The sequence below is a fragment of the Staurois parvus genome, unplaced genomic scaffold (genome assembly GCF_062004578.1).
Source record: "Staurois parvus isolate SC_StPar_1 unplaced genomic scaffold, SC_StPar_1.0 ptg000988l, whole genome shotgun sequence".
NCBI classification, from domain to species: domain Eukaryota; kingdom Metazoa; phylum Chordata; class Amphibia; order Anura; family Ranidae; genus Staurois; species Staurois parvus.
In genome coordinates, this window is record NW_028318784.1 from 1,432,824 (window position 1) to 1,448,865 (window position 16,042).

The window sequence follows — 16,042 nt, forward strand, 5'->3', positions numbered from 1 at the left end:
ACATAGACTGGGAAAAGGAAAACAGGAAATACTTTTTTCTACCTCAGACCTTTAACTATAGATATTGTACCTGGCAGGGAAGTCTGATGAGTTGAGGTTGGGCTCTCTTACACTTTCAGCCCAGGGCTCCTTATAGAGAGAAAAATAGAGCAAAGACAAGGAATAGCAAGAGTGCCACAGAGGCAATGGCTGAATGTAGGATCAGCAGACTGATGAGCAAGCAGGAGCTTAAAAGTGATTCTAAACTAAACCCAAATGAGCTTTAATTTGGAAATTCACAACCTAAAAACCTTATAAAATATGTTTTTAACATGCTCTTCCTTAAGAATTATAGCTGCTCGCACCACAAACAGATACCATAACGATCTCTATATATACATATGTGTAGTTCTATCACTTTAAATCTGCAATAACCAAAATGCTACTACCAGAGTTCAAGATCAGTGCTAATAATACAAAAACAAAAGTTCACCTAATGAACTGTGTAAGTGATATGAAAGAAATCCTCAGAAATATACAGCGACAACACTGAATATTGAGTTCCTATAACACCGTGTGAATTGAAGCCAGAGACACTCCTTCACAGTCACCCACACAAATATGCACCTCTTACCAAAACTAAAGACCCCTTAACATATGGAGGTCAGATTCACTTATCTCACAACACTGGGTAAATGGCAGCTGGTAATGGGCCTTCCAAAATGCAAACTGTTTCCTCTACACCTCTAGAAAAGCTCACAAATTCATGTTTTTTATCCAAAGCAATAAAACAGCATATAGTACAATCCCTGAAAAAAATCCAGGTTTATTATAGAAATAATATATTCACAAAACAGTTGCAAACAAACAGCACATTGTATCCTGCAGTATAACGTGCATGCACAGTGACATCAGAATGCATGCCCTGCCCTGTGTACTTCATCAAAAATGACGTCTTCAAGGGAACCAGGAATGTACAAACAGACTGGCAGGCAAGTAAGAAGACAAGCAAGAGCTCATAGCTGGTTCAAGATTGGGCAGGCTGGGTCAGATGTTGGCAGACAGATTCGGGACAGAATCAGTAGCAGGTGCAAGGACAGATTCCAAGGTGGGGTCAGTATTAGAACTAGAGCAAGAAGAGCAAGTAGAAGCATGGTCATGGAGCAAACTGGGGTAGGTACAGGCAGATAGTAAGAACAGGACAAGACAAGTTGGACTGAGATCAGAAAGACAACCAAGAAATAATGGATACAGGTTACAGGTACTGCTGAAGACAAGTCAGCACTGGCCATAAGCAGCTATCCAGTCTAGTCCACTTGGTGCCAACAATAGCAGAACATGTTTCACACATTTTTACTTATGAAATTGTGCATGAGCCAACCTGCTCTTGTGCACAGATGCTTGTACATACTGGCATGACCTTCCTGACAGACATGACACGCAGGTCCTAAAATGTTCAATCTCTCCAGATGTATCTGATGTTAGGAGAGCTAGCATTTCTATACATATGAAGCTGCAATTTGTATGAATTTTTTTAGGGCTGTTCTATGTCAATAGGCAAACATTCTTTAGCAGACTTCTAAACCAACTAACTCAGGAAATTCTACTGCAAGAATAAATGTATAGACAGTGGGTTAGAAGTGAAAATTTTAATGGATGCAATTCAAATGCTTTACACAAATCAGTGTGTATACTGTAGATAATGCTATTAAAACGTGTGCACATTCATCATTTCCACTGTATGACATATTTGCCTGTAATCACATTGAATGAATTAAATGCTCCACTCGCCCATATATCTACATATAATCCTCCTTTCTTGAATTTTAAGCTTCTGAGCTCTTATCTCTTGTGCTTACAGAAGAGAGTTTTAGAACCTAAATCTTGCATGACGCTCCCCTCCAATCCATATGCATACAGTTTATATCTCTGTAATGTGACTTCAATTCACAGTAAAGCTGCTACTGACGGTGCTCTCCCATCTCAGTTTAATATGCTCTTGTTTTAGATTTTTGGAATAAAATACAGTTTTAAAAGGACCTCAGTCATTTCATACAGTCTCATGTATGAAATTTTTGGTTGCTTGAATTTAGACTCCTGATATGCTAGGCTCCTTTCAGCACCACTTTTCATCCAGACAGCCTGATAATTACTGTCCAATTATAAAACCATCTCAGCTGCAGTCTGGTTATCATATTGTCAAGATCCATTGTTGTGAACACAATGGTGGGCTAACACTTGTATACATTTTTAATTGCTGACTCTCTCCCTCCCTCTGGTGTCTAGGTATGTGAACAAGCAAAATCCTTGCTTTTGCATTCTTATTTTTGATGGCTCCTTCATTTTCATCTCCTGGTCCTGTCATTAACACACTTCCTGTCCTAGGGTGACAATGTTTACTCACCATACTCTATATATAGAGGACTGTTGCCACCCCAGGGCAGAAAATGTGCCAGGACTACAGAACATCTCCCTCTCTTCTCATTTCTAAAACATGGAGGGGTGTACTGTAGTCCACAGAGAGTACACAACTAATAGATACCCCCAAATATAAATTGCCCTAAGCAACCCCCACTTCCCCCCAAAAATAAAAACACAACCTCTCAAAAAGTTTTTTTACAAGGCAAATTTTACCTAAGTAGCTTAAAAAAGGAAAATCGCACCATTTTTGCTCCAATCATGTGCAGATTGGATGATGGATTGGAGGGGAATGTCAGCAGAGCTTCACCTCATTTACTAATCCGTGGAGAAAATTTCCTTGAAAAATGCAAGTGAACAACCTATTGGTCTTTAATAAATCAACTCCAAGTGTTTCGAAGGCATGAGTCCAGTTTCAATAAAGCACAACTGGATCATAAAAATAAAGATTTAAAAATTAAAAAAAGGATGTACACAGGAAACAAACACCTAGTGAGGGACAAGTAAAAGGACAGAAATAAACCAATTAGCTCACTATACTATCACACTTACATCAACTACACATAGATGTTGTGTCCACTCCTGACCTTCTCTTACTATAAATCTCATCATCTGTCATTGTTAATCCAACCTGTCTACAAGGTCATAAAAGTCAAAATTGTCCTTGTTTCCATTCATATCAAATAGACTGAGTTAAGCAGGCCATACATGGAACAAAATGCAACCGGTTCAGCAGGAACTGGACTATTTACGATCCATTTATGGGCAGGGTGGATTTACAAAAGATTCTAAGTGTATCCTAATGTCAGGAAAGTCTCCCCGCTGTCAGAATACAATAGCAAAGAGGGGAGGATTCTCCCATCCACAACCCTGCTGGTTGAAAAAAAAAAGACTCATCCATGGGCTGCTTTAGGCCTTGTTTAGACTTGCAGTTGGAGGGCAGCAAAAATGTACAGTTGAGCCGTATTTTTGCCACCCATTAACCACCCTCCTTAATCTGTAATAGGCAGTAGATGGGAATATTTACATGCTTCTCAGTCACTGCAAAGTGGACCCACCATGTATTGCTCATCTGGAACATGCAAGTTAATGGGGAAGCACTGCAACTGCACCGCAACAGTCCCGCAACCTCATGCAACGCACATGGTTGCTACATGATTGTTGGCAAAAATGAGGTTTAAACAGGCAGTGAGGAGACAATGCATTACCTCCTCTCCACCTGTCAGTGGCCTCTGGGGCATGATCCTAATGTGGGCCGGGTTTTAGAGGCAAGGTAGATTATTATATTATTATTATAATGCTTGATTTATATAACGCCAACAGTTTGCTCAGCGCTTTACAATATAAAGAGAGACAATACAATATCAATACAATTCAATACAAGAGGGTTGGGAGTGCCCTGCTCCTGGGTGCTTACAATCTAATGGGAAGGGGCCTGTGGAACAAAAGGTATTAACTTTGAGGGAGGCAGTGATGGAGAGGTAGAAGATTTGGTTAGTAGCTGAAGGCTCCCTGGAGAGATGAATTTTCAAGGATCGCCTAAAAGTGGACAGAGTAGGAGATAGCTGGACAGATTGGGGTAGGGAGTTCCAGATGATAGGAGAGGCTCTGAAGAAGTCCTGGAGATCAGCGTGGGAGGAAGAGACAAGTGAGCTAGAGAGCAGGAGGTCTTGGGATGAGTTTGGATGATATTTGGAGAGAAGATTTTTGATGTAGCTCGAGGCAGAGTTGTAAATGGCTTTGTATGTTATTGTTAATGTTTTGAATTATATTGGTTTGGCAATGGGAAGCCAGAGGGGTGTCGGACACTGGTAAGGTGGATGAGTCTGATAGCAGCATTCATAATAGACTGAAGAGGGGATAGCCTACAAAAAAGGTAGGCCAATGAGGAGGGAGTTACAACAGTCAAGGAGAGAGATAACAAATTAGTGAATTAGTTGTTCAGTGGTTTCAACGGTTAAACAGGGGTGTATTATGGAGATGAAGAGTTGGACAGTGATTGGATTTGGGGCTCAAAGGACAGGTCAGAATCCAGAATTACACCTAGCACCCTGGCATGAAGGGAGAGACTAGCAGTTGTATTATTAATCTTAATGGAGAAGTCAGGGAGGAAGCACAGGCTGGAGGGAATATTATGAGCTCAGTTTTAGAAAGACTGAGTTTGAGGAAGTGGTTTGACATCAATACTGATATGTTAGTAAGTTAGTAATGCGAGGGGTGAGGTGAGGAGTAGAGAGATAGATTTGTGTGTTATCAGCAAAGAGATGGTGCTGGAAGCCATTGGAGTTTATCAAGTGACCAAGTGAGGATGTGTAGATGGAGAAGAGGACAGAATCTTGAGGGACCCCTACAGAAAGAGGAATTGGAGAGGAGGAGACTGAGTTATAGGTAACACTGATGGAGTACAGTGATAGCAGAACCAGGAGAAAGCAGAGTCTTGGAGGCCAAGAGATTGGAGTTTTTTGAGAAGGAGGGAATGGTCAACAGTATCAAAGGCCGATGGTTTTCATAGGGCAGTTTCATTGGAGTGTAGTAGGCGAAAGCTGGACTGTAAGGGATCAGGCAGGTTGTTGCCAGTGAGGTAGGAGCTTACATTGTTGTATGCTAAGTGTTCTGAAAGTTTAGAGGTAAAGGGAGCAGGAGATGGGTCTTACGTTGTTCGGGCTTGTGGAATCCAGTGAGGGCCTTTGAATTATGGGGTTGATCACCGCATATTTTAAAGGGGGGGGTGTTGAAGATGTGAGTGAGGAAGCATAGGATAGGGTGTACTTCTAAATCTACCCTAAGTGATCATAACTTTGTTTCACAAGGGGGCTTGCAGCAGCCATAAATGGTCTATTCATTCATACACTGTTGTGGTTTAATAAACATCCCAACTGACATGGTATCAGTGTTTCTTCCAAGCAAAACCCAAGTAATTTGTATTTTTTGGGCCTGTTTGTTCAGGAATTGGATTGAGTCGTTTCATTATGGTAAAAATACTGTTAAGCTTACATTAAAAAAAAAAACATTTTTATCTTACCAAGAGGATGTGTTGTTATTGGTTTATTTAACCACTTCAATACCGGGCACTTTTACCCCCTTCCTGCCCAGTCCAATTTTCAGCTTTCAGCGCTGTCGCACTTTGAATGACAATTGCACGGTCATGCAACACTGTACCCATATGACATTTTTATCATTTTTTTCACACAAATAGAGATTTCTTTAGGTGGTATTTAATCACCACTGAGTTTTTTTTTTTTGCTAACTAAAACAAAAAAAAACCATTAAACTTTTGAAAAAAAAAGCATTTTCTTCGTTTCTGTTATAAAATTTTGCAAATAAATAATATTTCTTCATAAATTTAGGTCAAAATGTATTCTGCTATTTCTTTGGTGAAAATACCCCAAATTAGTTATAGAGTCCACAAACCAAGGTATATATATCTGACAATTGATGAATCCTGATGAGCTGACTGCCCATCTCATTTCTTGAGGCCCGAAAATGCCAGGATAGTACAAATACCCACCAAATCACCCATTTTTGGAAAATAGACAGTTCAAGGTATTTAGTAAGAGGCATGGTACGTTTTTTGGAGGTTGTCATTTTTTTTACAATTTTTTGTAGATTAAAAAAAAAGTCTAGTTTTCTTTTTCTTTTACATATTGTCACCAGTCCAGTTCACTGTTATTATATAACTGGTGTGGCAGTGATCAGAGACACTGATTGGTGACAGTATGTAAAAAAACCCATAATAATAATAATAATAATTTGTTTTTTTTTCTAATTTTTCTTTTTTTTTATTTTTTATTCCATTATTTTTTTTTTCAACACACTGTGACCAAAGCAATACAATGTACCATAGTCACATTGAAATACTCTGGGCAAGTGATCATGATTTTTTTTTCAACACATTATGATTGCTAATACCAATCTATTTCATTGATATTTGCAATCATTGTTACTGAATGAAACTGATTCATTCAGTCTTTTGTTGTGATTAGCTGTGATTGGGCAAAGCTCATCACATGATACAGATGGGCTGTGATTGCTTTGACCAGTAAAGCTAACAACATAATTGTATACAATGGATGGCATGACAGGAAGCCATCCATTGTATACAATTGACATGTGATCTGCTGTGATTGCTCCCAGTGGTCACATGACACTGCCAATGGGCTGTGAAGTAATATGTCATCGGCCGGTGACAGATCGCTTCACTGTGCGGCCCCGTGAGCGGCTCGTTTTGACAGGACATCATATGATGCCCAGTCACAACAAGGAGCGCCCCACCCTGGCCATCAATCTGCTATAGGCCGGGCGGGAAGGTGTTAGGACTTTTGTTGACATGCTTTGGGCTTTTATCTTTGTGAAAAAATAGTTAAAAAGTTACATTAACCAGTGGCCATTTTTTGGCAAAAGAACAGATCCAGGATAGTTTAAAGGAGCTACTGTAACCCTCAGAAGCCATGTAAAAGCTATTGCACTCTTGCCTTAAAAACGCCAACATTTTATCTCTCTTCTTGACCTCAGATGTACTTTACCAGAATGTTAAAATTTGGTTACAATCTCTGAAATTTTCAGGAAATCATAAATGCTTAATTTTGCTCATTCCTTTTTCAGCAAGACAAATTCAACACCACAATTTTGCAGAAGTCTGTTTTTTTTTTTCAATTCCAGTTGGAGCAGATTGTATGCTCCTATCCATTACTAACGGTTGATAGGAACATGGTTCATTATCTCTCTACCACAAACTTATAATGTAGATGTAATAATATAATATGCTAATGATCACAAATTCTAAATATACTGTAAAGGAAGAGAGTCTTTTCATGCAGCTCTGAGGAGGACATTGAAAATAGTTCAACATTGAAAATAGCTATAGAACACTACAATTGTCATGGACAGTGTCAGTGACAACATATACTGAGAGAACTTATTTGGCTGTGGAATTGGTGTTTTTCTTTTACAATTAGGTTGGTTTACATCAGCAGCAGTGCCTCGATCTGATTCATTTCAGTTTGAATATACTTTTTTTCCCTGTAGGTTTATAAGCAACCCATGCTTTTTTTTTTTCAAACTTTAAAAATTCTACTGAAACTGTCCCTGTTGATGCAAAACTATTCTACCACTTGCCAATTTCTTTCAAACTCTCATGATAAATGTAGATACATTTAGATACCCCCAGATGGCACAGCAGTGTAAAAGTGGCTAGCAGTGGGACATATGGAATGAGGGTTGATTAGCTGAACTTTACTAAAGAAAATAACTAGAGAAAAATAACACAGGTAGGTGTTTTACTGCAGAAATGACAAGAACACAGATGACACAGCAGTGTAAAATTGGTCAGCAGCAATTGTACGCTACATGTCTAGACTTAAAATTACTAGTGACAACGAGCAAAGGCTGGGACTTTACTTTGAAAGAAAAGCCTACACTTTGTTAAGGGGAGACTTGCAGCAAAAAAAAAAAAAAAAAACATTGGCAACATAAAAAAATGTACCCCTGATATAAATGATAACCCCATTTTCTTCTTGCGGCACATTTATTCGTGATCTTTTCTCTTTAGAGTTACTGCTTTACTTACTTTTTATTTTCTTCATTTTAATTCTCCTGGTTTTGATTCATTATGCTGCCTGTTCCCTTTGCATTCTTTACTTTGTTTGCTTGTTGTTTCTTACATCTTATCGCTTCCCATTGAGCTTGACGTTTACTCTATTTGTTAGGTTCTTCATCTTATCACTTAGCATTTACTTTGCCAAATATACAGTACATCACAGCTGCAGGACACACAACACACAGCAAGGACAAATCCATTACCTACATAGTATTCATAGCGTAAAAGCTGTGCTTTCAATTTATGTGTGCTATACAGTTATAATATTAAAGATACTAAAATAATTACTTATTATATCATAGAATATAACTGCCTTAAAATGATTAAAACATGTTTGGAAATTCTGTTTAACTCTTTAAATTAGTAAATAATAATAGTTGAACTGAACGGACTTGTGTCTTTTTTCACCCAGATTAACACAAAATTAAATATTACTGTATAAATAGAGATTTCAGTGGAGTTACTAATTTAAAATTTATTTTGTTTCAACTCTTGCTGAGATTTAGTCAAAGTAGCCTCTTTGTAGCGAACATTGTGTCAGCTGTCAGAGAGATCATGCTAGCTTTAAGGCTCATGCACATAAGCAGACAGTGACATGCACATGTATGCACTTGGATGTCCCCCACAGATACTGGAGACTAGTGGCCTATTTAAACTTTGACCCTGCATGAAGGGCACCTGCTGCTCCATGTGTCTATTCACACATGGAGTCGTGGATTGGCCCCACCACATGGAGCCGTGGATTGGCCCCACCTCCTCTCTCTCCTCATTGGCTGTCTGGTTGTGATTGAGAGCATCGGGAGCCAATGGCTCTCACTTGCTGTTCCAGCCAATGAAGAAGCAGAGACCCGGGATAACTGAGGCTGTTATCCACATCGCTGGATTGCGAGGAGGCTCAGGTAAGTATTGAGGAGGCTGGGGGCACTGCTGTACACAGAAGCTTTTTTACCTTCATGCATAGAATGCATAACGGTAAAAAACCTTTAGCCTTCATAACCCCCCATTCAGCTCTGTAGATATGTGCACAACAGCTCCTCACCCTTTATTTTCTACATCAGCAGAAACGTGGCCACCTAACAGCCTTCTAATATAGTCAAACACCACGTGTTGTAAGAAGTTAGACACAGACTAAAATGTAACTTGAGAATGAATTACTTTAGAGTGCATGCAGCTGGTAAGCAATGGTTTGTTTTCAAACTCCTCTTCAAACTCCTGAGACTTTTCCTGCTTGTTGGAAATATGACAGGGCACAACTGCACTTTAAAGCACACTTGTACTTTGATAACAGTATTTACCTCCCCTCAAAAAATGACCTGTTATTTAATATCCACACAGTCCAACATGCTTTACCGCAAAGCACATGGGAGACTGGGAACCAGCGCTCTGGCCTAAATACCTTTGGAATGTAGGAATAATTCCTTAATACAATAAAGCCGTCTAACATCCATTACATCACTTCTTTATTTACTACATGGCAGGACATAGCAGTAACACACTAACACATTTCTGCCAAAGTCCCTTAACACTTAACCCCCACCTTAAACTCTAGTAGTAGATCTTAACATTTAACCCCCCCCCCAACATGTAACTTTGTTGCATACTCACTTCATCCTGTACTGGAATCTTCTGTTCCAAGGTCATGAAGGTCCAGTGCCAAAATCATACACGGGTTAATTTATTAAAATGCAGAATGCAAAATCTGGTGCAACTGTGCATGGTAGCCAATCAGCTTCTAACTTCAATTAAGCTATGACAAAAAAAAAACCTGGAAGCTGATTATTTTCTATGCAGAGCTGCACCAGATTTTGCACTCTTCAGTTTTATTAAATCAACCCTATGTCAGGATCCCTGTATCACACGAATGTGCTTGGTATGTAGTCACACTTCTGGCTTCAATTTCAACATATGGGGGTAGATTTACTAAAACTGATGCATTCAGAATCTGGTGCAGTTGTGCATGGTAGCCAATCAGCTTCTAACTTCAATTAAGCTATGACAAAAAAAAAAACTGGAAGGTGATTATTTTCTATGCAGAGCTGCACCAGATTTTGCACTCTTCAGTTTTATTAAATCAACCCTATGTCAGGATCCCTGTATCACACGAATGTGCTTGGTATGTAGTCACACTTCTGGCTTCAATTTCAACATATGGGGGTAGATTTACTAAAACTGATGCATTCAGAATCTGGTGCAGCTGTGTATGGTAGCCAATCAGATTCTAACTTCAGCTTGTTCAATTAAGCTTTACCAATAAAACCTGGAATCTGATTGGTTTCTGTGCAGAGTTGAACCAGATTTTGCACTCTCCAGCTTTGCATATGCAAATATGCGGCCTCTCGGCGGCTGGGCCTTGATGATGAGCAGGTGCATATTTGCGTGCCATTTGTAAACAAACATGTACTGAGAGCACACACCACACGTGTTCCCAGCACATGTGTCGGTGTCCCATGGAAAGGTCCCGATCTCTCCTTGCGATCGGGACCTTTCCAATTATATGAACGCTGTGACAGCCAATCACCGCGTTCCCATGACCCCAAACCCCGCCCCGCCTCTAGGTGTCAGAAACCCCTTAAAGGGCAGGGAGTTGTCGGCACAAAGGGGTTAAGTAAACAACTTCCACGTTGTGGGAGTTTGAGGGAGCTTGCTGCAACAATGTCACTTCCAGGTCCCCTCTCGCACATACCTAACGATGCATGGATTGGGCAGGATTTTCTTCGTGTGTTGGGGGATACAAAGAGAACCTGGGCTAGCCTGATGATGTAAGTCCCTACTAACAGGGGGTGGGTAGGGGACCAGTCACTCACTGAAAGGACACTGGCTATGATGACTGGTCTTCACGGCAGGAATAGCCAGGGGATCATATTCAACTGTTTGTGGCTGCTTGTCATGTAACTGTGGTTTGGATTAGGTATTGGCTGCCCTCCCATTCCTAAAAACATCAGGTACTGCCACCAGCTACAACAAAGGGAGGAGCAACGGCAGAAATCTATAAGGTTAATATCAGTGAGTTGAGGGATCCTTTGCAAAAACATTGTCACTTTACCCTGATCTGACAATCTCCCTTTAAATATATGCAGAAGAACTACAAATCCCATACATTTTCCACTGAAAATCCTCTTTCATATTAAAGCACAGAAAGTCTTTAGAACATTGAACCATACTGTAAAATAGAACATCAGATCAGGGACGGGCTGACCATTCGAGCCTTGGGCACTCCCCGGGGGCCCGTGGTCAGTAGGGGGCCCCATGAGATGCCCCTGTTACCTTTCATAGGCTTTTTTGGGTGTGGTTTGAGTGTGGGAGAGGACACAGAGGCCCCATGATCCCCTATTGCCCAGGGCCCCATGAGTTGTCAGTCCGCCCCTGCGTCGGATACAAACTGGAAAGACAAACAAATAATTTAATGCGCTATAAAAGTGTTCTGTTTTTATCCTCTATAGTGTTTCCTGATATTTATATTGTACTGCAGTTGCTAAAAGCTTCTCTCTAACAAAGAAACAATGTTGTCATAATGTTAAAGCATTTAAAATAATCTGTCAGGAATGATAAAACACATATATGCCGACTTTTGTCTCTTGATTTAATTTAAGATATATTTGAAGGAACTTGGACTGAAATTGCTTCAATTACTTTAAAGTTGCTGATCAGCACGGAAGTGTTTTATGTGAAATCACTGTGCCTTGCAACAGATTGCCACTGTTTTCATAACCTTCAGGGATTAATAGCTGTAATTCTAAATCAAACTGAGCTTTGCATTCTACTTGTCCCTGCTCCGGTATAGCCAATGGTAAATAACCAGCGCCCATGGGTGTTAAATATTTGTCCTACTTTTTCCAAAAGTACATTTCCCTACCCATGAATACAATCCATCTGAGCATGAAGTAATGTATTATAATAGGAATCCATTTTTATGCACAGTATAATTTACTCAAACTAATATTCTTCATTTCCTTTATGCTGAAGTATAAAACTAAACAATGTCAACACATATCACTTGCATGACATTAGTAAATTCTGTTCCATTAAACTAAATTTTTATATGTTTTTAGAACATAATATGAAAGTTTACTTTCAATTTATTTATTTTCTGGCATTTGCTTTTTAGATATCAAGAAAAAAAAATATTCAGGCACTGAAGGAGAGATAATGTGGAAGCTTGTTTTTTCTGCATAAAAGTAAGCTCTAAACATATTGGGGACATTCCACAGAGGCACCACATTATTTTAACTTAAAGAACATCTAAGCCCTGGTTCACACCAAATAAGATTTTAAAGTGGTGCAATTTGGTTCCATTTAAAGTGTGACTTCAAAGTAGCACTGATATAGACACAAATGTTATTTCAGTGCCATAGACCTTATAGTCTATGAAGGTTAAATTGCACTGAAGAGGTGAAAAAGTAATGCAGGAACTACAGTATTTTTCAAATCAAGCTACTTGAAATAGCACCTATTAGGACAGTGCCATAGAAATACATTAGATGCAACTTCAGGTGCGATTTGTAAATCGCATGTCGCACCTGAAGTTGCAGTGGTGTGAACCAGAGCTAAAAGCCCCTGTATGACAGTTACATAAACTAAAAAAAAATCCTTTACCTCCCAGACACTACAGCTCCCAGTGGAAGGGTTTAAGTAGCAGAGATCAGTGCTGTCCAGAAACTAGTGTGCAAGGTAAGGTGTGGCCAACTGCAATGCTTTTGCACAAAGCAGCCCTGATCCTCCTCTTCTCGGGTACCCCACCGGCGCTCCTGGCTCCTCGCCCCACCAAGTGTCCACTATAGCAAGCCACTTGCTATGGGAGCCCTAGTGAAGGTTCACTCCCCCATAGACACACAGAGCATAGCTCGTTCCAGTCACCTGCTCCCTCCTCACTGGCTCTGATTGTGATTCATAGCAGCGGGAGCCAATGTCCAGTTGGAGTGTCTGAGAACTTGTAGGGAGACTCAGGGACACCTGTGTAAAATTAAATTGTTATTTATTGGTACTAAGCCTGGTATTTACAATAATTAGAACTTCTGTTATTAGAGGCACGTCTTACAACAAGGAATGGGGGGGGGGGGTTATTTTACCTACTATGTAGATGGCATATAAGAAATCTGAGCTAGTTCAAAAACATAACTAAGCAGCTAACACAAAATCCAGATACAAGAATTTAACAAACATTTCCATACAACTTTGCAATGCACAAAAAAGCATAAAAATTAAAACTAGAAATTTTTAATACAAATTCAGCTATTTCCTTACAAAACTCAATACATCAATATATAAATACATGTAACAAAAAGAAAAATTATTCAATATATGTGCAAAAGATATGAATGTGATAATAGTCTATGAATGAAAGTCCCAACTCAATGTGAAACCAAAACAGGTATAAAGTGAATATCAATTACTTGGCAAAAAGGTGTTGTCTGCATATGCAAAACGTGTCACCTCACTCTGTGCAGCAGAAAGCTTACCAGATACGTTTGACCCTCATATTATTGAGTGGTCAAAAACAGCTCAGTGTTAACAGATGATGCCAACTTAAGCCTCCTTCACACCATCCATTGTAACACGAATAGCATACACCCAGTCTGTGGTGACCATCAACTCCTTTTGCGTGAGACATCCAAATGGCATGTATCATCTTGTTGGAGATCCTTCACCATCTTTTGAGCCTTCAGATTTCTGGAGCGTATGACAGGTTGATAGCCACTTAGCAGGGCAGAAGGACACAATCCACATGTATAATACCAACATGTGGATTGTGAATCTGGAATCTATTCCAGATTCTCAATATTGTTATCACTAGAACAACCACTTGTGTAGTCTTCCACTTAATGCTATAATGCCCCCCTCCCACCCATGTCTCACAATCGAAGGAAAGGAATGTGATCAGGATAAAAGTGTTGCCATTGCCAATACCTTTTTTTGAAAATTCTAGTTGACTGGTTGTACAAAAAGGGGTGCTAGACCAAAACCAGATAAAAGAGTCAAAGATAATTTTAATTGTTGGTTAAAAAAGTAATAAAAGAACATCCAATGAGTTTTGAGAGCAACACCACTCCCCCTTCATCAGGACTCAACACAAGATAAAATGTGGATGGACTCAGAGAAAACAGTGACTTCACACATATAAATTAGAACCAGTATTGAACTCTCCACATGAAGGAACAACTTGACAGTAGATGCTAAGCAGCAATGGAGGCTCCATTTGTTGAATCCTGATAAAGGTAAGTGGTGTTGCCCCTGAAAAGTCTTGGATTTACATTTTTGACCAAATTAATATTATCTTGGACTATTTTATCCAGTATTGGCCTGGCACCCCTTTCTGTATTTCTATGATTTGAGCAAATATTGGGTGTCTATCAAGGGAAACCTTTCCATGTGGGAGCTACCGTGACAGAGCTATTGAGCTTATTAGAAGTTTTCCTTCCTCTGATTATATTTGCAAGTCTAAAAGTTTCCAGTGCCTCTTTGATTATATTTTTCTGGAGTTGACTAGTTGCATCTGATTTCATTATATTCGAGTTGTAGACCCCAAACAAGCATACTGTAAATTAGCATCAAAAAACTCTAAGTATTTCTTTTATCTATACTTGTTCCAGGTCATGGACTCAGACAGTGACACCAATGCATCAAAACTAACATTCTTAAAGGAAAGTACAGCAATGTCAGCTCCCATACTTTCTAATGGCACTTTCACTTTAAACTAGTAAGTTATTGCCTCATAGCATCACATTACAATATTGGGGAACAAGGGCAGCTTTTGCCTTTCCTGCAAAAGTATACTAAGAAACTATAAGATCCATTAAAAAAATAATTCATCCATTCTAATGAATTGAAATTATAATATTGATGAAATGTACGTCTTCCCTGCAATGTTTTCAGTGTAATAAGTCATAAAATGTCTAATGTGTAAATGAAATGTAAAGAAACCATACTGTTTTCATAGAAGCAAGGAGCTAAATGCATAGGACGAAAGGAAGAGAGATGCCCTCAAATATCAGACTTTCCTTCCAAGTAAAATAAATTTCACCTTCGAGGTTGAATTAACACATACTGGCATGCTGTCCTTAAAACTAGCCTGTTGCTTTCTAATTTACTGTAACTCAGCTCTTCACATTGTTCATTTTGCTCAGCAGAGAAGCAGCACAGTAGGTCAGGAAGACTCATTAAAAAAAGGGTTAGTGCCTTGCTGAACTTAATTCATTTCCTCATTGGAGACTGCGAGAGAAAATGTAGTGTCCACAACAAACAATTTAATAAAAGAAAAACAATGAGAATAAAACCGTGCAGATTCATGAATTTTCGAGGGTTTTCTAGAGGAAAAATGTCCCTGCTAATACAAACTGCATGCTACACTAGAAAGTTGATTGTAATGAAAGTATTTTTTATCACTTTTATAAATGTTCCCTCCAGTCAGACGTGAATATTTTACTAAGCTTGGTCATGGAAATGGGATTCACTTTGTATGTAGCTGTTGATTCAGATTTTTTTTCAGCTAATCATTTGGCACATTGTAATTAGATTCCAAAGATTTTATCATCTAAGCTTTCAATGTGAGTTTTTCCTTGTTAGCATAATTATAATAGTAATTTGCAACACCATAACATAATATTTATCATTGTCATCATCTACTGAACATTTACCGTAAGGGTTTAGGGTTAAAGTTAGAGCTTAGGTTCCGGTTAAGGGTTAACGCCAAACTCCAACTTTTTGTTAATCAAAACTAGTTTGAGCTTGTTCTTAAAAAAATAGAAAAAAAAAACATCTTGAATATTGAACTATTCATCTACTTTCTGACACTGTCCTCTTAAAGGTGTCCATAAATAGATCAAAATTTGTCTGCTTCAGCAGGGACCAGACGAATTGCAATCATTTTGTGGCCGCTGCAGTTGAACAGAAGTCAATCTACTGATCGACGTTTGTTGAACCGCCCTGTCAGACAAAAGCCACTAGATCAGTAGCTGGAGCCAATGGCTGCAATGCTGATCTGTGTATCCTGACGGAGAGGAGTCTCCTTGCTTTCAGAATACAATAGCGCAGTGGGAAGTATTCCCCCATCCA